The sequence below is a fragment of the Ovis aries genome, chromosome 5 (genome assembly GCF_016772045.2).
Source record: "Ovis aries strain OAR_USU_Benz2616 breed Rambouillet chromosome 5, ARS-UI_Ramb_v3.0, whole genome shotgun sequence".
NCBI lineage: Eukaryota > Metazoa > Chordata > Mammalia > Artiodactyla > Bovidae > Ovis > Ovis aries.
In genome coordinates, this window is record NC_056058.1 from 38,335,123 (window position 1) to 38,358,031 (window position 22,909).

At 40.3% G+C, this 22,909-nt stretch overlaps 1 protein-coding gene across 4 annotated transcripts in view; it reads right to left on the reverse strand.

Annotated features, from left to right (window-relative positions):
- Positions 1-22,909, reverse strand: part of ZNF496 (zinc finger protein 496) — a 46,489-nt gene that overhangs the window by 11,624 nt on the left and 11,956 nt on the right.

Genomic DNA, 22,909 nt, shown 5'->3' on the forward strand with positions numbered 1-22,909 from the left:
ACAACCCCAAGCAGGCAAATGCAGAATGTCCGCAGATGATCAATGTAATGCAGAGATCCCAGTTCTAGAGTTTATTCTGCACATGTGCAGCAGGAGGTCTATATGAGCTCCTCTGCTGCAGCACTGGTGATGACAGTTAAATTTATTCTCAACAGAAGACTGTTTATGTATGCTGCAGAATATCCTATAAGGCATAATCACCAGTATTAGAAAAAAATAAGAGCTTATTTGTCCTGAGTAGGAAGTCCTCCAAGGTGTACTGTTACATGAAAAAAGCATCCTGCAAAGATGGTCTAGGTCCCACCTAGAAGTCTTGATCATTGGCTGCTTCTGCAGAGTGAGCTAGGACTTCCCAGATAAGTATAATATTGAGAGTTTTCTTATACTTTGTGTCATGAACCATGGGAATGTATCAAAAATTAACTTTGATTTGTGACATGATGGTACATCCACATAATATCAAGAGACCATAAAAATAAAGAAGTCTTTTACAATTCTTTGCCTGTTAGAGCATAATGCTAGGTTCTCAAATTTCCTGTAAATACTGATATAACAATAGATTAATGGCAAATGTAAACATAACTGAAAAATTACTCATTTTGTTTGTAGTAATCTGGAACTTCGATCATTTGACAGAATAGATGGGAAATGTAAAATGTGAAAGATGGACAATTACTGGTCTAGCTGACATTTCTGTCTGCACCTTCTAATTCCAGAACAGAAATACATAAATACATTTCTACTAAGCATGTCACTATACATTGGCTTAACGTGCACACATTTTCTGCAAAGCGTTTTAATCCACAAAGCATTTAAAATAAAATTCTATTTGGGGTTTTTTAAAAAAGTCCTTTATACATTTAATTGGAAAAGACTTCAAAATATTACCAGTTATTGCCATATGGCTGCCCTGGGGCCATGTGCCAGGAGGAAGGGGCATGGGGAAGGCTGGGTAAGGAGAATTTTTGTTAGTTTTCTGTTTGTGACCATGCGGTATGTAGGATTTTAATTGCCTGAACAGGGATTGAACCCATGTATCTTGCATTAGAAGCATGGAGTCTTAAACACTGGCCCACCAGGGGAGTCCCAGGAGACTTTTCAGTGAATCTCCTCCAGTATCTTGGGACCCTTCCTCCCAGCCATATACACACTTTTTAATTTTTTTAAATTAAGCATAGAGAAAACAGAGTAATACAATAAACATGAAGGATATACAACTCTGCAGCTAGAGTCAATAAATTAACATTTTGTCCACAGTACGTTTCTCCCAACATGCATCAATGTGAATCTCCTACTACTAAAAAGTTATTCTCCTACATCAGTACAATTTTTTTTTTTTTTTTTTAGCACAGTGGTTCTCAACCAAGGGGGTACTGATTCTGTGCTCAGAGGGTATTTGGCAACGTCTGGAGACATTTTTATCACCGCTGAGGGGTGGGCGATACTGGCATCGAGGGGGTAGAGGCCAAGGATGCTGCCTAACACATCCTGGGCGGTGGTGCCCAAGACAGCCCAATGCGACAAAGAATTATCTAGCTAAAATGTCAACAGAGCCATGGTCAAGAAACTGTTCTACAACACCCAAGAAACAACACTGGTTCAATAAGCATCTTCTGAATCATGAAATAGCATTATCCTTTCAAGGAAAAAAATCATGAAGAGTTACACAGGTAACTGTGACAAGAAGTCAAGATAGGAATTTACTGGATTAAAGCTTTCTAATAGGCCCCTAGAAGTCTTTCTAAACATGCACTGCCTTAAAATGTCAATCATCCAAATATAAATGAAATTCAACAGTCTTATGCTCATATAACCATAAGTGTATGCTTACAATTACTTATTTATATATATATATATATATATATTTTTTTTTGCCAAAATCCATTGATTAGAAAAAATTAAAAGTGTGATTCTCCCCCAGGTACTTCAGGATATAGAAAAGTAGGCCTTTATACACAATTGGGAAAAATGAACACTTGAACAACATTTGAGAGAATGTAGCAGAAGGATACCCTGTGATCTAGTAATTCTATTTCTAGTAAACATTAGAGATGTAAGTATAAATGAAGGTCCCACCACTAAACCTTCTCAGAAGGAGGCTTCGCTATGGAATTGGTGCTTAATATTCTGTGCATGTCTTTCGAACTCCCACTACATAAGAATACAGCATGAAACGACAGCATTGCTCTGTAAGTTCTCATCTGTCACCTCGTCCATCTGTAAGAGTGTCTCCAGAGTGTATGTGTAGAGGGAGCAATGGGAACACACATTTTGACTGATATTAAGTATTTCCACATTGGTTTTCAGGTACAGTACCTAAAGGACATTCCCACTGGCAACCAAGTGGCATGCCTGTTTCCATACACCTTTGCCAATACACTGGGTATTGTGAAAAATCTAAGGTTCTAGCAACACTGTGGGTATGAGGCAGTCATGGCAGTGTAACTCCCCTTACCTCGGTGAACATCTCGTTGTGGATTTACTGGTCAATTGGGTTTTGTCTTAAGAGGCTCATTTATTTATTTATGCTAGTTTTCACTGAAGTATAGTTGATTTACAATGTTGTGCCAGTTCCTGCTGTATGGATTCAGTTATACACAAATATGCATTCCTTTTTTTTCACATACTTTTTCATAAAGGTTTATTACAGGATGCTGAATATAGTTCCCAGTGCTATACAGTGGGACCTTGTTTATCCATTCTAAATTTAAGAGTTTGAATCTACCAATCCTAAAATCTTAGTTCAACCCTCTCCCTCCATCCTTCCCCAATCACAAGTCTGTTCTCTATGTCTGTGAGTCTACATTTTGTAGATAGGTTCATTTGTGCCATTTTTTTAGATTCCACATACAATATCATACGGTATTTGTCTTTCTCTTTCTGACTCACCTAGTAGGGTAATCTCTAGTTGCATCTATGTTGCTGCAAATGGCAATATTCCATTATTTTTTATGGCTGAGTAGTATTTCATTGTATATATGCACATCTTCTTTATCCATTTATCTGTCCAAGGAGATTTAGGCTGCTTCCAGGTTTTGGCTATTGTGAATAGTTCTGCTATGAACACTGGGGTGCATATATCTTTTTGAACTATAGTTTTATAGGGGTTTATTTTCAGGAGTGGAATTGCTGAACCATATGGCAGTTCCATTTTTAGTTTTCTGAGGACCCTCCATATGTTTCCATACATTTTTTTCCACTTATTTTTTTACAGTGGCTGCACAAGCTTGCATTCCCACTAACAGGGTAGGAGGGTTCCATTTTCTCCACATGCTCTCCAGCATGTATTATTTGTAGATTTTTAAATGATGACCATTCTGACAAGTGTGAGGTGGTAACCTCACTGCAGTTTTGATTTGCATTTCCCTAACAATTAGCTTAGGGTTTCCCTGGTGGCTCAGTGGTAAAGAATCCATGCGCCCATGCAGGAGACATGAGTTGGATCCCTGGGTTGAGAATGCCTAGAGAAGGAAACTGGAGAAGGCAATGGCACCCCACTCCAGTACTCTTGCCTGAAAAATCCCATGGACAGAGGAGTCTGGTGGGCTGCAGTCCATGGGGTCGCTAAGAGTTGGACACGACTGAGCGACATCACTTTTACTTTTCACTTTCATGCACTGGAGAAGGAAATGGCAACCCACTCCAGTGTTCTTGCCTGGAGAAGCCCATGAACGAGGGAGGCTGGTGGGCTGCCATCTATGGGGTCGCACAGAGTCAGACATGACTGAAGCGATTTAGCAGAGAAGGAAATGGTAACCACTCCAGTATTCTTGCCTAGGAAATCCCTTGACAGAGGAGCCTGGTGGGATTCAGTCAGACACAACTTAGAGACTAAACAACAACAATAACAATTAGCAATGTTGAGAAGATGCTTGTTTATCTAATGAGTTGCTCTTCCTTTTTTAAAGTAAAATCAGCTTGTTATTAACTGTGGCTATACTTAACTATCATAAAATAAAAAAAAATAATATGATTTCAATTAGAAAAATTCTAAGTATGCTTTAATCACTTTATGGTGGTATGAGTAATCAGTAATATTAGTGACACAGAAAGAATTGCAAGAAAATGTTTAACAAATTAGTAGGGTGATCATTTTAGAAAAGAGCTTCAATATCAGAAATGTAGCTTTGGAACACAGAGAATAAAAAGTTCAGAAACAAAATTTGATAATATGTAAAAATTTAATTAATAAAATTTTACTTATGGGAAAAATCTATAAGTAAAAATAGGACCCTAATCAGTGGGGGGAAAAATATGATTTTCATCTAATGTGCCTGATACAGTTGCTAACTACTTAGAAATAAAATTAGATTCTGATCTTTTATCATAATTACTACAAAAAAAAAAGACAAAAAAACCCCTTGAGGCCCATTCCCCAACTAAAAAGCTTTCAAGCACTAAAAATAGAGAGGCCATATGAAAAAGTAATTGGCAGATACTCCACATAAATTATAAATATTCATAGTAATGAAACGGCATGAATGAAATTAAAAGACAAATGACAGACTGGGAACAAAGATACACCATTAATGAAAGGCAATGAGTACGTAAAATACATGGAGCCCTTACAACACAACTGGTATAGATTTCTAATATAGTAAAAAAAAGGTGAGGGAACCAAGTAAATATTTTAAAACATATAAAAAAAATTCACCTTTACTAGTACATGAAAAAAATGTATATAAAATACCAGTACCAATGTTCTCTTTGATGAAGTTTCAAAAAGAAAGGTAAATTTCATCTGAGCCCAGAGGTCAAAAGTCCAACAATCCAATCACAGAAATCCCCTGGAATCTTCACAGAGCTTCTATACCAATAAGTAAAATTAACAAGGTTGCTGGATAGAGTGTCAATATTCAAAAATCAATTTTATTTCCATATATGAACAAGTGGAAGATGAAATATTAAAAAACCATACCACTTACAATAGCATCAAAAATCATGAAATTCTTAAGGAAAATGTTTACTAAATATGTACCCTATCCAAACACTGAAGAACTAAGTAAATGGAAGGATTTAAATGTTTCTAGATGGGAAGACTTCCAACTATTAAGATGTCAATTACCCCACAATGATCTATAAATTCAGTGAAATTTCATATAAAAATTCCAGGAGGCTTTATTTATTTAAGTTGATGTGTTGATTCAAAAATTTATGACATACTAAGAACTTAAGAGTAGCCAAAGGAACAAAAGTGAACCTGGAGGACTCACTACCAACTGCAAGGACAAAGTATAATGTTATAGTGTTCTTGACATAAAGGATCAAAACATAAATCAGTGCACTGTTAGACCCCAGATGTCTAGACATATGTGGACAATCAATTTTTGACAAAGGTACCAAGGTAATCCAATGGAAGAAAGGGAAATCTTTCAGTAAGTCGTGATAACTAAATATCAACATAAAAAAACCAAACCAAACCAAAACAAAAAACAAACCCTATGCCTCACACCATACACAAAATATTTTAAAAGGAACCAAAGGGACTTCCCTTGCTGTCTAGTGGTTAAAACTCCATGCTTCCATGGCAGAGGACTCAATCCACGGTCAGGGAGCTAAGATTCCCACATGCTGCTCATTGCAGCTGGAGGGGAAAAAGAGAAAAAAAAAGGAGGCGAAGACCTAAATGCAAAAGCCAGAACTATAAAACACAGTAGGAAAATATTTGTGGCTGTAGGCTAGACAAAGATTTGTTAGATAGGACACAAAAAGTATTAAATGATAGAAGAAAAAAACTGATAAATTCAATCTCACTAAAATTGAAGATATATGATCTTCAAAAGTGAAAGTGAAGTTGCTCAGTCATGTCTAACTCTTTGCAGCCCCATGGACTGTAGCCTACCAGGCTCCTCTGTCCATGGAATTTTCCAGGCGAGAGTACTGGAGTGGGTTGCCATTTCCTTCTTCAGGGGATCTTCCCGACCCAGGGATCAAACCCAGGCACTGCAGGCAGACACTTTACTATCTGAGCAACCAGGGAAGCTACGATCTTCAAGACATTATTAAAACAATGTAAAGGCAAGCTGAAGACTGGTAAAACATACTTTCAATACGTGTATCTGACAAAGGACTTAACCTAGAACATATACGCTTTAAAAAGTTCCTAAAACACAGAAAGACAAGCAACCCGATGAGCAAGGAAAACATTTGGACACTTCACAAAAGATGCAGAAATGATGCACAAGTACATGAAAAGATACCCAACATCATTAGTCAACAGAGAAAGTGAAAGAAAGTGAAGTCGCTCAGTAGTGTCCAACTCTTTGCGACCCCATGGACACCAGGCTTCTCTGTCCATGGGTTTTTTAGGCAAGAGTACCGGAGTGGGTTGCCATTTCCTTCTCCAAGTCAACTGCTAAGTCACTTCAGTCGTGTCCGACTCTGTGTGACCCCATAGACGGCAGCCCACCAAGCTCCCCCGTCCCTGGGATTCTCCAGGCAAGAACACTGGAGTGGGTTGCCATTTCCAAGTCAACAGAGAAGTGCAAATCAAAACCACATTAAGATATCCATTTCAATAACCAAAATACATGTTTTTAAAAATGACAGTGCCAGGTTATGGTGAAGATATGTAAAAACTGGAACTCATATTCATTGCAGGTAGGAGTATAAGTGGTTAGATCACTATAGAAAACAGCCAGTTCTCCTATAATTCATTATATACACTTCCCCTATGGCAAGTGTATATACCATATTCATTCCTAGATAATTGCCCAAGAGAAAGGAAAACATATATTCACAAAAAGACTTCCATATGAATGTTCATAAAAGCTTCATTCATAACATTCAAAAGCTGAAGTGACCCCAATATTCACCAACAGGTCAGTGGATAAAGCAACTATGTGTGTTTGTTTTTGGCCACACTATGTGGCTTGTGGGATTTTAGTTACCCGACCAGTGTGGGCTCTCCACAGTGAGAGAGGGGAGTTTTAACCACTGGACTGCCAGAGAATTACCCTGAATAAACTAACTGAGACACAGTTATACAATGGAATACTACTCGGCAATAAGAAGGGACAAACTACTAACACACTTAAGACGAATGGTGCTTAAATCACTGGGCTGAGAAAGAGAAGCCTGATTCCAAAGATACATACTGTATGATTCCATTTATATAAAATTTTAAAACAAGAACAAACCTTATTGTGACAAAAAGGAAAGCAATGCTGGTCTGGGAAAAAGAGCATGCAAAAGGACACAGGGACCTCCTAGGATGATGGAGATATTTTATATCTTGATTGGTTAATGCTTACATGTGTAGACAGTTGTCAAAAACTCTCTACACTTAACATTTAAAACAGGTGTTGTTGCTGTTCAGTCGCTAAGTCATGTCTTGACTCTGCAACCTCATGGACTGTAGCATGCCAGGCTCCTCTCCTCCACTATCTCCCAAAGTTTACTCACATTCATGCCCCAAAATAGGTGTGTTGTATGCAAATCATAGCACAAAAACTAGATTAAAAAAAGTGAAAATATAGAGACCATCTTTAGCCATCATTTCAGCAAAGATTTTAAAAAACTATATTATATTAAAAAATATCTATGTAACAATTATACATAAATTCTATATATGTGGGTCACATTAAAAATCACCTGAGATCCTTACCCCTGAGGTCAGAGCTGGCATCACCTATCTAGGGAAAACCACCCATATGTGGCCAAAACATGCCACATGGGGAAAGATACAACCCAGCTTGGCACTTTCACCAAAACATCTAACCTGAATCTCAATGTGAGTGAAAACCTATCTGAGCAGAGTCTGCATTACAACTAGTCTTCACTCTTCAGAACTATCGACACTGTGACAAACACTGAAATTCCAAGGAGAAAATGTCAGACACAGGACAACTAATTCGGAAGCATGATGCTCTAAGATTACTATTTCAATGCTGAATTTCCAAAATGTAGTAACTGCATTATGGTTATGGAAGGAACTGCCCTGGCTTTTAGGAAATATGCCCCCTTGGCATGAACAAAGAGATAAAAGGGGTAGAATGTCTGCATATAACTCCCTAAAAATTCTGGAAAAAAAAAGGGGGGGGGGGGGGGGGGCGGGTAGAGGTGAGGCAGAGACAGACAGACAGTGGGAGAGAGGGAGGGACAAGCGAGAGAAAGTGACAGAGGATGGGGGAATTAAAGCAAAGACCAGGGCTCCCCTGGTGGCTCAGTGGTAGAGAGTCTGCCTGCCTATGCAGGAGACATGGTCCCATCCCTGATCCACAGAGCATTTAAGTCAGTGTGTCACAGCTATTGAACCTGTGCTCTAGAGCCCAGGAGCTGCAACTACTGAGCCCACATGAAGCCTGTGCGCCCAAGAGCCCACGCTCTGCAACAAGAGAAGCCCCTGCAATGGGAGGCCTGTGCACCACAGCTATAGCCCCTTCTCACCACAACTAGATGAAAATGAAGGCTCAGCACAGCCAAAAATAAAAATATAATACAATTACAAATAAATAAAGTAAGGCTATTTGCAAGTCTACTATTCCGGCAATCTTCCCAAATTTGATATCAATGCCAAAGAAAAAGTTAAAAATAAAATAAACACAAATATTTCAGGGACTTCCCTGCCAGTCCAGTGGTTAAGGCTCCCTGATTTCATTGCAGGGGGAATGGGTTCAATCCCTGGTCAGGGAACTAAGATCCTGCATGCTGTGCAGTGAGGCAAAAAAAAAATCAAAACTTTCTAAGGCTGAATAAGTTTGGAACTGGACTTCTCAAACTTGGATACATATCACTCAAGCATCTTGGTAAAAATGCACATTCTGCCTCTGCAGGTCTAGGGTGGAACCTGAGAGCTCACATTTCTCAAGTGGCTTTACTGCTGGCTAGAGGCCAGTGTGGGGGAAATCTGTCCTCTAAGATAAGTTCCACAGAATGGAAGACAAGACTCAGGAAGTCACAGGCTCTCTTCTCAAGGGCCTGCAGGAGAGAAATTGATACTGGTCTTAGAGGGGATAAGAAATATGCCACCCTGAAATACACCACTTTGGCCCAAAAATCTTTTTGAGTTGTAGGGAATGGATCGGAGAAGGCAATGGCACCCCACTCCAGTACTCTTGCCTGGAAAATCCCATGGGCGGGGGAGCCTGGTGGGCTGCAGTCCATGGGGTCACTAAGGGTCGGACATGACTGAGCGACTTCACTTTGACTTTTCTCTTTCATGCATTGGAGAAGGAAATGGCAACCCACTTCAGTGTTCTTGCCTGGAGAGTCCCAGGAATGGGGGAGCCTGGTGGGCTGCCGTCTATGGGGTCGCACAGGGTCGGACACGACTGAAGCGACTTGGCAGGCAGGCAGGGAATGGATAAACAGAAAGACTGCCAAAAAAAAAAAAAAAAAAAACTACCCTCCCCCCACTTGCCTAAAGGCCGGTCGTAAATGTTCCTTTGTGAAAGTATGCCTCCCCTCCTACCAGGGAGGTAAGGGGACTCAATCAACAGACTGAACTCTAGACTCTTATCAGCCCAGAGAGAGCATAGCAAAGTTAACTAAATCATCTTTATCTTGCATTAGTTTACATATCTACCTTCCCACAATTTATTAGCCCTTGAAGCTCAAAATCCTCTTGTCATTTCTCCATAAATGAACTGCCTGTGGTTAAAATGGGTTTCCCCGGTGGTGCAGTGGTAAAGAGTTTTCCTGCTGGTGGAGAAGGCAATGGCACCCCACTCCAGTACTCTTGCCTGGAAAATCTCATGGATGGAGGAACCTGGTAGGCTGCAGTCCATGGGGTTGCTAAGAGTTGGACACGACTGAGCGACTTCCTTTTTACTTTTCATCCCACTGTTCTTGCCTGGAGAATCCCAGGGACGGGGGAGCCTACTGGGCTGCCATCTATGGGGTCGCACAGAGTCGGACACGACTGAAGCGACTTAGCAGCAGCAGCAGCAGTAGATACAAGAGACTCTGGTTTAATCCCTGCGACAGGAAGATGCCCTGGAAGAGGAAATGGCCACCCACTCCCAGTATTCTCGCCTGAAAAATTCCATGGACAGAGGAGCCTAGTGGGTTACAGTCCTTGGGATCGCAGAGTCTAACATGACTGAGCACACACGCACATAGTTAAAATGGTATATAAATCTCTGGATCTGACTGCTTTCTAGTTTTCATTCCTGTAAGGCATCCCATAGGCATACAAAATAAAAAAATTTCACCTGTTAACCTATCTTCTATCAGTTCAATTTACAGTTTCCTGGCCACTAAACCTTAAAAAGTAGAGGAAAAAGTTTTATTTTCCCCCTCCTTGGGAAGTCTCTCAATATGAGAAATTGATAAGGAAAAGATAGTAATTGACACTATTGATGAAATATGAAAGAAATCAGAAAACAGAAAAAAGAGAAAAGAAAGAAATTCATGAAAATACTCAGAAATCTCAGAAAACTGGAAACATGCAATATTCTTTTACTTTTCTAAAATTGTGCCAATTTTTATAACAAGAATGGGTGGGGGAAATATATAGGTCCATTTAAAATCAGATTTGCAGAGGAGACCCGTTTCCTTCTTGAAGATGGAGGAGACATTTTTCTTTAAGTACTCCCACTAAGTAAAACTAAAATCCTAGGAAATGATATATTAAAAACAAACAAACACAGCAGAGTATGACAAGTGGAGAAAGGGAGGCACACCAGCTAGAAACCTTGGATCAGGAGGAACAACGGTGGTGAGTACCCTCATTTTTCTTTCTGCCTCATATATCAAATCAAAACTTGAAGCTGAAGGAGCCAGTGACTCCAAAACCCCAATAGGCACAGATAAAAATAAAACCCTAACAAAAGCCTGTTCTCCCAGGCACAGGACTGAGAAAGTAGCTAGACAGACAATACCTGCTCTATTCCAGCCAAGCACCACAGAAAAAGACCCTCCAACCTTGCTCATGATAGGAGTGAGAGAGTGAGAGTCTAAAGTTCCACCCTTATTAGGCTGCAGTGAAGTGTCTAAACACTCCCGCTGGGGAGGTCTCAGAGAATGCAAAGCAGGGATCTGGAACTTCCATCCCTTCTGTTGATAACAGTCCTCCTCACTACCAACACTGTATCAGTGGAGACTGTCTCAGGAACTACCAACCAGCATCAGGAACAACCAACCAGTATCAGGAACTACCAACCCCCTCAGGAGCCCTCTGACTTTGGAGCCAATGGAGACAAGTTAAGGGGGAAGCTTGGTTTGTTCCCTCACCTGTCAGTATTATGGTAGCCTACCTGCTCATTTTCCTCTCTCCACCTTTAACATTTTGCTGTGTTTTTAAAAAAATGTATAATTTCCTGGGATTTTAGTTGTACTTAATGAGCGCAGTTAAAGAGATGGGAATACCACACCACCTTACCTGTCAAACCTGTATGCAGGTCAAGAAGCAACAGTTAGAACTGGACATGGAACAAGAGACTGGTTCAAAATTGGGAAGGGAGTATGTTTTACATGCAGAGTACATCAGACTAAACGCTGGGCTGGATGAATCACAAGCTGTAATCAAGATTGCCAGGAGAAATGTCAATAAGCTCAGATATGCAGATGATACCACTCTGAAGGCAGAAGGCAAAGAACTAATGAGCCTCTTGATGAGGATGAAAGAGCAGAGTGAAAAATCTGGCTTAAAACTCAACATTCAAAAAAGATCCTGGCATACAGGCCCATAACTTCATGGCAAATAGATGGGTAAAAAGTAGAAATAGTGGCAGATTTTCTTTTCTTGGGCTCCAAAATCACTGCAGACAGTGACTGTAGCCATGAAATTAAAAGACGCATGTTCCTTGGAAGAAAAGCTATAACAAACCTTGACAGCATATTAAAAAGTAGAGACATCATTTTGCTGACAAAGGTCCATAATCAAAGTTATGGTTTTTCCAGTAGTCATGTGGGGATGTGAGAGTGGGACCAATAAAGAAAGCTGAGAGCCAAAGAATTGATGCTTTTGAACTGTGGTGTTAAGAGAAGACTCCTGAGAGTCCCTTGGACTGCAAGGAGATCCAACAAGTAGATCTTAGAGGAAATCAGTCCTGAATATTGACTGGAAGGACTGATGCTGAAGCTGAAACTCCAATTCTTTGGCCACCTGACGTGAAGGGCCAACTCATTGGAAAAGACCCTGATGCTGGGAAAAATTGAAGGCAAAAGAAAGAGGGCAGCAGAGGATAAGATGGCTAGATAGCATCACCAACTCAATGGACATGAATTTGAGCAAACTCCAGGAGATAGTGAAGGACCCGAAAGATACATCATAAGAAACTTCTGAAACCTAAAGACAAAATTAAAAAAAAATGTGATCTTTTCCATAGCAAGAAAGGAAATTCATGTGATAGCAGATTTCTGGTCAGAAACTGTGTACCAACTGTACTTTTCAAGTGCTGAAAGAGAACTGTCAAGTGTAGATTTTATATCTGATGAAAATATACTTCAGGAGTGAAGGGAAAATCTAGACATTCCCAGAGGAATCAAAAATAGTTACATTCGCTCCCAGCAGATTTATCTTAAAAGAATGGCTAAAGAAATTTCCCTAAACAGAAAGGAAACAATAAAAGGAATTTGTGGAACATAAGAAAGGAAGAAAATGTTAAGCCAAAATATGAGCAAAGACAATAGGCTTTCCTTCTTTTTAAGTTTACTAAATAATGTTTGACAGTTGAAGCAAAGGTTGTAACACTCTAACATAGTTCTAAATATCAGACATGGTTCTTAATGTATGCAGAAAAAATATTTAAATCTATTGTATTATAAAATGGGAAGGGTGAAGGGATGTAAAGCATTGGGATAAGTTACGTATAATACCTAGAGAAAGTAAGACGGGAAGGAAGAGGGCGGGGCACAGCCATTAAAAGAATGACACAACCATTAACAACAGAATAGGATATAAACTGGTTAGAACCAACTAGGCCCAGGAGGGTGGAAGATTTCCCTTCTAGCGGACTTGAGCCTCATTATACACTGTTGAAACACATTAGTATCTAAATGACACATCCACAGAGGCCATGGCAGTTCAGAGGACAACCATAAGAGGCCAAAGAGTAAGTGGTGGCCCAATTCCTGGAAATCTCTGCTCCTTCCCCAAATCAGAATAATCTTCCCACTCGTTAGCCTATGAAGTTACTCAGCTAGTAAAAATCACCACCACCACACCTCAGGGGCACTCCTGCCTTCCCAGACCATACACACCTTGGAGTGTTTTCTCCCAGCGCCTCGTACTTCCCCAGAACCCGCTCTCATGCTCTGGGGCTGCTGCTCTCAACTTTTGAAATGACCCACACTGTCCACAGAGTGTGAAAGTGAAAGTGTTCATTGCTCAGTAGTGTCCGACTCTGTGACCCCACTGACTGTAGCCACTGTCCATGGAATTCTCAAGGCAAGAATACTGGAGTGAGTAGCCATTCCCTTCTCCAGGGGATCTTCTCAATCCAGGGATGAAACCTGGGTCTTCCACACTGCAGGTGGATTCTTTACTGCCTGGGCTACCAAGGAAGCCCATCTACAGAGTCGTATTTTTCTAAACTTGCTTCCACCTTACTGTGGTCTGCTAGTGAATCCCCTCCTGCACAAAGCCAAGGATCCTCACTTGGTGGACTGTCCCAGGGAATCATTCAAGACCTAGGACATGACCATCCTCTCACGTGTGCCATACTTTTTCTGTAACACTACCACTAAAAAGTTATATGACAAAAATTCTTTGCCTGATCAAACTTTAGTCAGGCTCCTGAACCTTCCCCTATGCCCTCTGTGTACTTCCTCATAAAACCCAATTTCAGCATTAAGTCAGTTTAACCAGCAACTAAGCTTAGCACAGCATAGCAGTTTAACCAGAATCTTCTGTCTTCCACAACTGATTGGGTTCCTCATCCCTTACCACCCCCTAGATCATGTCTGATCACCCTGGTCCAGGGGTCCCCAACGCCCGGGCCATGTACTGGTAAAGGTCTGTGGCTTGTTAGATAAACTGGGCCACACAGTTAAGAGGTGAGTGGTGAACAAGTGAGCAAAGCTTCATCAGTATTTACAGATGCTCCCCATCACTGCATTACTGCCTGAGCTCTGCCTCCTATCAGATCAGTGGCAACATTAGATTCTCATAGGAGTTTGAAGCCTACACTGAACTGAGGAGATATTCCATGTCCAAGACCAGGAGCGGCGGCTGACTTCGCTGGAACGGCTGTGATCAGATACCCCACATCCAAGTTCAGAGAAACCCCAGCAAGACAGTAGGTGCTGGAGCGGTGGCTACGTGGTGCTTGAGCAGCTATGAGAAGATACCCCAAACCCAAGGGCAAAGGAGATGCCCCAGCAAGAGGGTAGGAGGGGCGAATTTGCATTTAGAATCAAACCCCATTCCTGCCAGAGACTCTCAGAGGGCTCAAACAAACCTTGTGCACACCAGGACCCAGGGACCCCACAGAGACTGAGACAGAACTGTTTTGAGTGTCTCCTGGTGACTGCAGCCATGAAATTAAAAGACGCTTACTCCTTGGAAGGAAAGTTTTGACCAACCTAGAGAGCATATTAAAAAGCAGAGACATTACTTTGTCAACAAAGGTACATCTAGTCAAGACTATGGTATTTCCAGTGGTCATGTAAGGATGTGAGAGTTGGACTATAAAGAAAGCTGAGCACAGAAAAATTGATGCTTTCGAACTGCGGTGTTGGAGAAGACTCTTGAGAGTCCCTTGGACTGGAAGGAAATCCAACCAGTCCATTCTAAAGGAGATCAGTCCTGGGTGTTCATTGGAAGGACTGATGTTGAAGCTGAAACTCCAATACTTTGGCCACCTGGTGCGAAGAGCTGACTCATTAGAAAAGACCCTAATGCTGGGAAAGATTGAGGGCAGGAGGAGAAGGGGATGACAGAGGATAAGATGGTTGGATGGCATCACTGACTCGATGGACATGGGTTTGGGTAGGCTCCAGGAGTTGGTGATGGACAGGGAGGCCTGGTGTGCTGTGGTTCATGGGGTTGCAGAGTCGCACATGACTGAACTGACTGACTGTGGAGGTATGGGTCAGCAGTGGACTACCACAGGGACAGGGGCTCTGGGTGCAGCAGACCCTGCTGGGTATAGCAGACCCTGCTGGGTATGGCATAAGTCCTCTTAGAGGAGGTCGCCATTAACCCCACCATAGAGCTGCCAGAACTTACACAGGACTGGGAAATAGACTATTGGAGGGCACAAACAGAAACTTGTGTGCACCAGGAGTCTCCAGCAGAGGTGTGGGTTGGTGGTGACCTATTGCAGGGTTCAGGGCAGTTAGTGTAGCAGTACTTGGCATGGGATATTTTGAAGGAGGTCCTCATTACCTCCACCATAGTTTGGCCCCAGGTAAATACCAGGGGCGGGACACAGCTCCACCCATCAACAGAAAATTGGATTAAAGATTTACTGAGCATGGCCCTGGACATCAAAACAAGACCCAGGTTCCTCCTCAGTCAGTCTCTCCCATCAGGAAGCTTCCATAAGCCTCTTATCCTTCACCATCAGAGAGTAGACAGAGTGAAAAGCACAATCAGAAAACTAACCAGTCTGATCACATGGACCACAGCCTTGTCTAACTCAATGAAACTATGAGCCATGCTGTGTAGGGCCACCCAAGATGGACGGGTCATGGTGGAGAGTTCTGACGAAATGTGGTCCACTGGAGAAGGGAATGGTAAACCATTTCAGCATTCTTGCCTTGAAAACCCCACGAACAGTATGAAAAGGCAAAAAGATAGGACACTGAAAGATGAACTCCCAAGGCCGGTAGGTGCCCAATATGCTACAGGAGATCGGTAGAGAAATAACTCCAGAAACAATGAAGAGATGGGGCCAAAGCAAAAAGCACACCCAGCTGTGGATGTGACAGGTGACAGAAGCAAAATTCGATGCTGTAAAGAGCAATACTGCATACGAACATGGAATGTTAGGTCCGTGAATCAAGGCAAATTGGAGGTGGTCAAATAGGAGATGGCAAGAGTGAACGTAGACATTTTAGAAATCAGCGAACTAAAATGGACTGGAATGGATGAATTTAACTCAGATGATCATTATATCTACTACAGAGGGCAGGAATCCCTCAGAAGAAATGGAGTAGCCATCATGGTCAACAAAGGAGTGTGAAATGCAGTACTTGGATGCAATCTCAAAAACAACAGAATGATCTCTGTTCATTTCCAAGGCAAGCCATTCAATATCACGGTAATCCAAGCCTATGCCCCAACCAGTAACGCTGAAAAAGCTTAAGTTGAATGGTTCTATGAAGATTTACAAGACCTTCTGAACTAACTCCAAAAAAAGATGTCCTTTTCATTATAGGGGACTGGAATACAAAAGTAGAAAGTCAAGAAACATTTGGAATAACAGGCAAATTTGGCCTTGGAGTACAAAATGAAATAGGGCAAAGGCTAATAGAGAAGACTCTACATATGGAAATCACCAGATGGTCAATACCAAAATCAGATTGATTATATTCTTTGCAGCCAAAGATCGAGAAGCTCTATACAGTCAGCAAAAACAAGACTGGGAGCTCAGATCATGAACTCCTTATCGACAAATTCAGATTTGAATTGAAGAAAGTAGGGAAAACCACTAGACCATTCAGGTATGACCTAAATCAAATCTCTTAGGATTATACAGTAGAAGTGAGAAATAGATTCAAGGGATTTAGATCTGATAGACAGTTTGCCTGAGGAACTATGGACAGAGGTTTGTGACATTGTACAGAAGACAGGGATCAAGACCATTCCCAAGAAAAAGAAATGCAAAAAAGCAACATGGCTGTCTGCAAAGGTCTTACAAACAGCTGAGAAAAAAAGAGAAGCTAAAGGCAAAGGAGAAAAGGAAAGATATATCCATCTGAATGCAGAGTTCCAAAGACTAGCAAAGAGAGGTAAGAAAGCCTTCCTCAGTGATAAATGCAAAGAAATAGGGGAAAACATAGAATGGGAAAGACTAGAGATCTCTTCAAGAAAATTAGAGATACCAAGGTAACACTTCATGCAAAGATGGGCTCTATAAAGGACAGAAATGGTATGGACATAACAGAAGCAGACGATATTACGAAGAGGTAGCAAGAATATACAGAACTATACAAAAAAGATCTTAATGACCCATAAACACGATGCTATGATCACTCACCTAGACCCAGACATCCTGGAATGTAAAATCAAGCAGGCCTTCACTACTAACAAAGCTAGTAGAGGTAATGGAGTTTCAGTTGAGCTATTTCAAATCCTAAAAGATGATGCTGTGAAAGTGCTGCAGTCCATATGGCAGCAAATTTGGAAAACTTGGCAGTGGCCATTGGATTGGAAAAGGCCAGTTTTCATTCCAATCCCAAAGAAAGGCAATGCTAAAGAATGTTCAAAGTACCACAAAACTGCAGTCATCTCACACACTAGCAAAGTAACGCTCAAAATTCTCCAAGCCAAGCTTCAACAATACATGAAACATGAACTTCCAGATGTTCAAGCTGCATTTAGAAAAGGTAGAGGAACCAGAGACCAAACTGTCAACATTCTCTGGATCATAGAAAAAGCAAGACAGTTGCAGAAAAACATCTACTTCTGCTTTATTGACTAGGCCAAAGCCTTTAACTGTGTGGATCACAAGAAACTGTGGAAAATTCTTCAGGAGGTAGAAATACCAGACCACCTTACCTGCCTCCTGAGAAATCTGTTTGCAGGTCAAGAAATAACAGTTAGAACTGGACATGGAACAACAGACTGGCTCCAAATTGGGAAAGGAGTAAGTCAATGCTGAAATGCCAGGCTGGATGAAACACAAGCTGGAATCAAGATTGCCGGGAGAAATATCAATAACCTCAGATATGCAGATGACACCACCCTTATGGCAGAAAGTGAAGAAGAACTAAAGAACCTCTAGATGAAACTGAAAGATGACAGTGAAAAAGTTGGCTTAAAACTCCATTCAAAAGATGAAGATCATGGCATCCAGTCCCATCACTTCACGGCAAATAGATGGGGAAACAATGGAAATAATGAGAGACTTTATTTTCTTGGGCTCCAAAATCACTGCAGATGGTGACTGTGGCCATGAAATTAAAAGACACTTGCTCCTTGGAAGAAAAGCTACATCCAACCTAGAGAGCACGTTAAAAAGCAGAGACATTAATTTGCTGACAAAGGTCCACCTAGTGAATGCTATGGTTTTTCCAGTAGTCATGTATGGATGTGAGAGTTGGACTGTAAAGAAAGCTGAGTGCCAAAGAATTGATGCTTTTGAACTGCGGTGTTGGAGAAGACTCTTGAGAGTTCCTCATTCTGCAAGGAGATCAAAGCAGTCAATCCTAAAGAAATTCAATGCTGAATATTCATTGGAATGACTGATGCTGAAGCTGAAGCTCCAATACTTTGGCCACCTAATGTGAAGAACTGACTTATCTGAAAAGACCCCGATGCTGGGAAAGATAGAAGGCAGGAGAAAAAGGGGACGATGGAGGATGAGATGGTTGGATGGCATCACTCACTTGATGGACATGAGTTTGAGAAAGCTCTCAGAGTTGGTGATGGACAAGGAAGCCTGGCATGCTGCAGGCCATGGGGTTGCAAAGAGTCGGACAGAACCAAGCTACTGAATCGAACTGAGCAACAAAGATCCAGTAAAGTAAAAAAAAAAAAAAAAAAAAAAGCAATTTTTTAAAAAAAGAAAAGAAGCATGAATATAGAAGAACTCAATAGCACCATCAAAAATAAGATCTAAGCAACATTTATAGACTACTTCACTCAACAACCACAAAATTTTTTTAATTTAAATGCTCACAGAATATAAACAAGAGAACCCTATGCTGGATCATCAAAATCCTGGAAGAGGAGAAACTCAACAAATTTGAAATCATACAATATGTTCTCTGAAAACAATGAAATTGAACTAGAAATCAATAATAGAAAGATAAAAGGAAAAATTTCAAACCTTTGGAAACTGAACGCCACACTTCTAAAGTATGGTTAAGAATAAGGCTCAAGAGAATTTAAAAATACACTAAAGTGATTGATAAAACAAAAACACACTGTACTACAATTTGTGGGATGTTGTTAAAGCAGGATAGCATGAAAATGCTTACATAAGAAATGCTTACATTTGGGGACTTCCCTGGTGGTTTACCGGAGAAGGCAATGGCACCCCACTCCAGTACTCTTGCTTGGAAAATCCCATCGATGGCAGAGCCTGGTAGGCTGCAGTCCATGGGGTCGCTAAGAGTCAGACACGACTAAGTGACTTCCCTTTCATTTTTCACTTTCATGTATTGGAGAAGGAAATGGCAACCCACTCCAGTGTTCTTGCCTGGAGAATCCCAGGGACAGGGCTGGGATTCCGTCTATGGGGTCGTACAGAGTTGGACACGACTGAAGCGACTTAGCAGCAGCAGTAGCAGCAGCTGGTGGTTTACCAGTTAAGAATATTGTCCTCCAATGAAGGAGACACAGCTTTGATCCCTGGTTAGGGAACTAAGATCTCACATGCCTTGGGGCCAACTGAGCCCACAAATACTAGAGCACGTGTGCCATAACTAAAGCTTTTGCACTGCAACGTAGATCCTGCATGCTGGAACTAAAATCTGATGCAGTCAAATAAATATAGATAAATATTTTTTAAAAAGGAAAAGAAAACACAGATCACCACAACTCATCCACTGTGAAATAGATAGTATGAACAGTCCTATAACCATTAAGGAAGTTGAATCTGTAATTAAAATACCACACACACCCCACTCCACCCTCAAACCTCTATAGTTCATGTAGTTTCCCTAAAGAATTCTACCAAACATTCAAAGAATGAACACTAATTCTACACAATCTCTTTTAGAAAATAAGAAGAGGGAATACTTTACAGTTAATCTTCAGAAGCTAGTATTACCCTGGCTAATTTAGGCAAAGACAGTGAAGAAAACGAAAACTACTGACAGACATCTCTCATGAATAAAGAATTAAAAATCCTTAATGACATAATAGCAAATAAAATTCAGCAATATATAAAGAGAATTTCACACCAAGAAGTCATGAATGACAAGAAAGCATTTATTCCAGGGATGAAAAGCTGGTTCAAATTCAAAAGTCTATCAATATAATCCACAATATTAACAGTCTAAAGAAAATTCACAGGATCATACCAACTGATACAGGAAAGCTTTTGACAAATTCAACATCACACATAATAAAAACTCCAGAAAAACAGGAATTAAGTAAGAAATTTGCACAACTTGATAAAGAGAATTTATTTAAATTTTACAGCTAACATGCTCAACTGTGAAAGACTAAATGCTTTCCCCCTAAGATGGGGAATAGGGCAAGGATGGAGGTTTGTTCCTGCCCCTGCTATTCAACATTATGCTGGAAGTTCTATCCAGTGGAATAGAGCAAGAGAAGGAAATAAAAGAAAAACTGAAAAGAAAGAAATAAAACTGCCCTTATTTGCAGATGACATAATTGTCTACACAGAAAATCCACGACTGCTTAAAATTAAAAACAAAAACAAAAACAAAAACCCCACCAAAACCCTTCTCAAATTGACCAATGATTCCAGCATGGTCTTACAATACAAAATAAACTTACAAGAATCAAGTATGTTTCTTATCCTATAAATAAATGTGTTGTCATCACAATTTTAAATATATTATAATTTACAACTGCTGATAAAGTGGAGTACCTAGGTCTACATCTAACAAAACACGTACAAAATGTATATACTAAGAATTTATATAACAGTGATGAGATAAATTTTAAAAAAAGTAAATGAAGAACCATATTGCATTCACAGATTGGAAGACTCAGATGATAAAAATGCCAGTGTTCCCCAAACTGATATATAGGTTGGTTTAACAAAACCCCTATCAAAATATCAGTAAGATCCTTTGTAGTCATGCACAAGATTATTCTAAAATTTACAGAGAAAAGAAATTTAAATAGCTAAAATCAAAGGGATTAAAATAGCTAAAATAATTTTGAAAAAATAAAAATAAAAAATAAAATAAAAGAATCAATCTACCCAACTTTAAGACTTAGCATATAGCTACAGTAATCAAACTTGTACAGTACTAGCAGAGAAAGAGACAAATAGATCAATGGAACAGAATAGAGAACCTAGGAAAAGACTCACACAAATATGCTCAACAGATTTTGACAAAGGGACAAAAGCAATTCAGTGAGGGAGAGACAGCCTTTTCAACAAATGGTATCGGAGCAAGTGGATATCCACTGGTAAAAAATATGAACCTTGACCTCAATCTCACATTTACACAAAATTAGAGGTCACTGACTTAAATGTAAATGTATCACAGTTCATGGATTAAATGTATCAAGGACTCAAATGTAAAATGTGAAACTATCTCACTTTTAGGAAAAAATAGGAGAAAATCGTTGGGATCCAATACTAAGCCAAGAGTTCTTAGACTTTACACCAAAAGCCTAATACTTAAAAGGAAAAACTAACAACCTGGACTTAATCCAGATTTAACACTTTTGCTCTGTTAAAAACTCTGTTAAAGGGATGGAAAGACAAGTTTCAGAGTAAGAGGAAAAAACTGCTAAACAACAACAAAGGACAAGTATCTGGAATATATACTGAGTTCTTAAAACAATAGTAAAAAAGTAAATGGTCCAATTAGAACCACGGGCAAAAGTCATAGAGAAACATTTCACATAAGAGGATATTCAGACAGTGGAGAAGCATATGAAAAGATATCCAACTTTATTAGCCATGAGGGAAATGCAAATTTAAACCACAATATTACTTATCAGACTGGCTAAAAAAAAAATGACAACAACAAACGGTGAGAGGATGTAGACAATGTAGTTATTCATACATAGCTCACAGGAATGCAAAATGAACAGTTACTCTTAAAAAGGAAGTTACTCTGGAAAATAAAAGTTTCCCTACAAAACTAAATAAGCACTTCCCATTAAACCTAACAACTGCATGCCTGAGCATTTATCCCAAAGAAACTAAGACTGACATTCACACAAAACCTGTACACAAACATTTACAGCAGCTTTATGTAAAATGGCCCCTGTGGGGAGAGAGTAAATCAGCCTAGATGGCTGTGTTCAGGCTCTCTCGCCTCACATTTTGTAAATAATGACTATTAACAGCTGAAATCATTTTTATAGCACTGCACATGCACTCATGAGGTACTCCCTTGGCTACTTTGTGGGGTATCCCTGTATGAGCTTCACCATGAAAAACTCTGGCTGCAGCTACATTGGGGCCATGCTGGGGGAACGTCATGATTACGTTATATGAGATTATATCATGGGTCTGTTATGGCTGCATTATGATACACTGTGGCTGCTGCTATGGCTGCCACAACAGCCAGGAGAGAGGCTGTGTTATGGCTGCCATGCCAGCCAGGAAAGAATAAACGTGTCTGCAGTTCCTATGGCTCCTCAAGTCTTCTTCCAGCCTCTTAGCTTGTGCCTTGCCTACCGCGGGTTCAGCGAACAGTGTGGACAGTGTGAAAAGCAAGACAATTGGCACTGTGAGCAGGATCAGCAAGAGAGCCCCAACTAGAAACAACCAAGATGTCCTTCAATGGGTGACTGGTTAAACAAACTGCTGTAGAGCCATACCAAGACATTCTACTCAGCACTCCAAAAGGAACAGACTTCTGATACATGCAAAACCCTGGCTGAAGCTCCACAGAATTAGGCTGTAAATTCCCAAATGTTACATACTGTATGAATCCATTCATGTAGTTTTCTTGAAATGACAATGTTACAGAGATGTTAAAAATGTTAACAGTTGTCAGGGAAAGATGAGAGCATGGTGTAAAAGAGAAGTGGGTTTGGCTATAAAAGGCAAAATGAAGGATTCTCCAATGAAGCAAATGACCTGTGTCCTTTATGTATCCATGTCAATTCGCTAGCTGTGACACTATATTTTCACAAGATGTTGCCATTTAAGAACTTCCCGCAGTTTGTTATGATCCACACAGTCAAAGG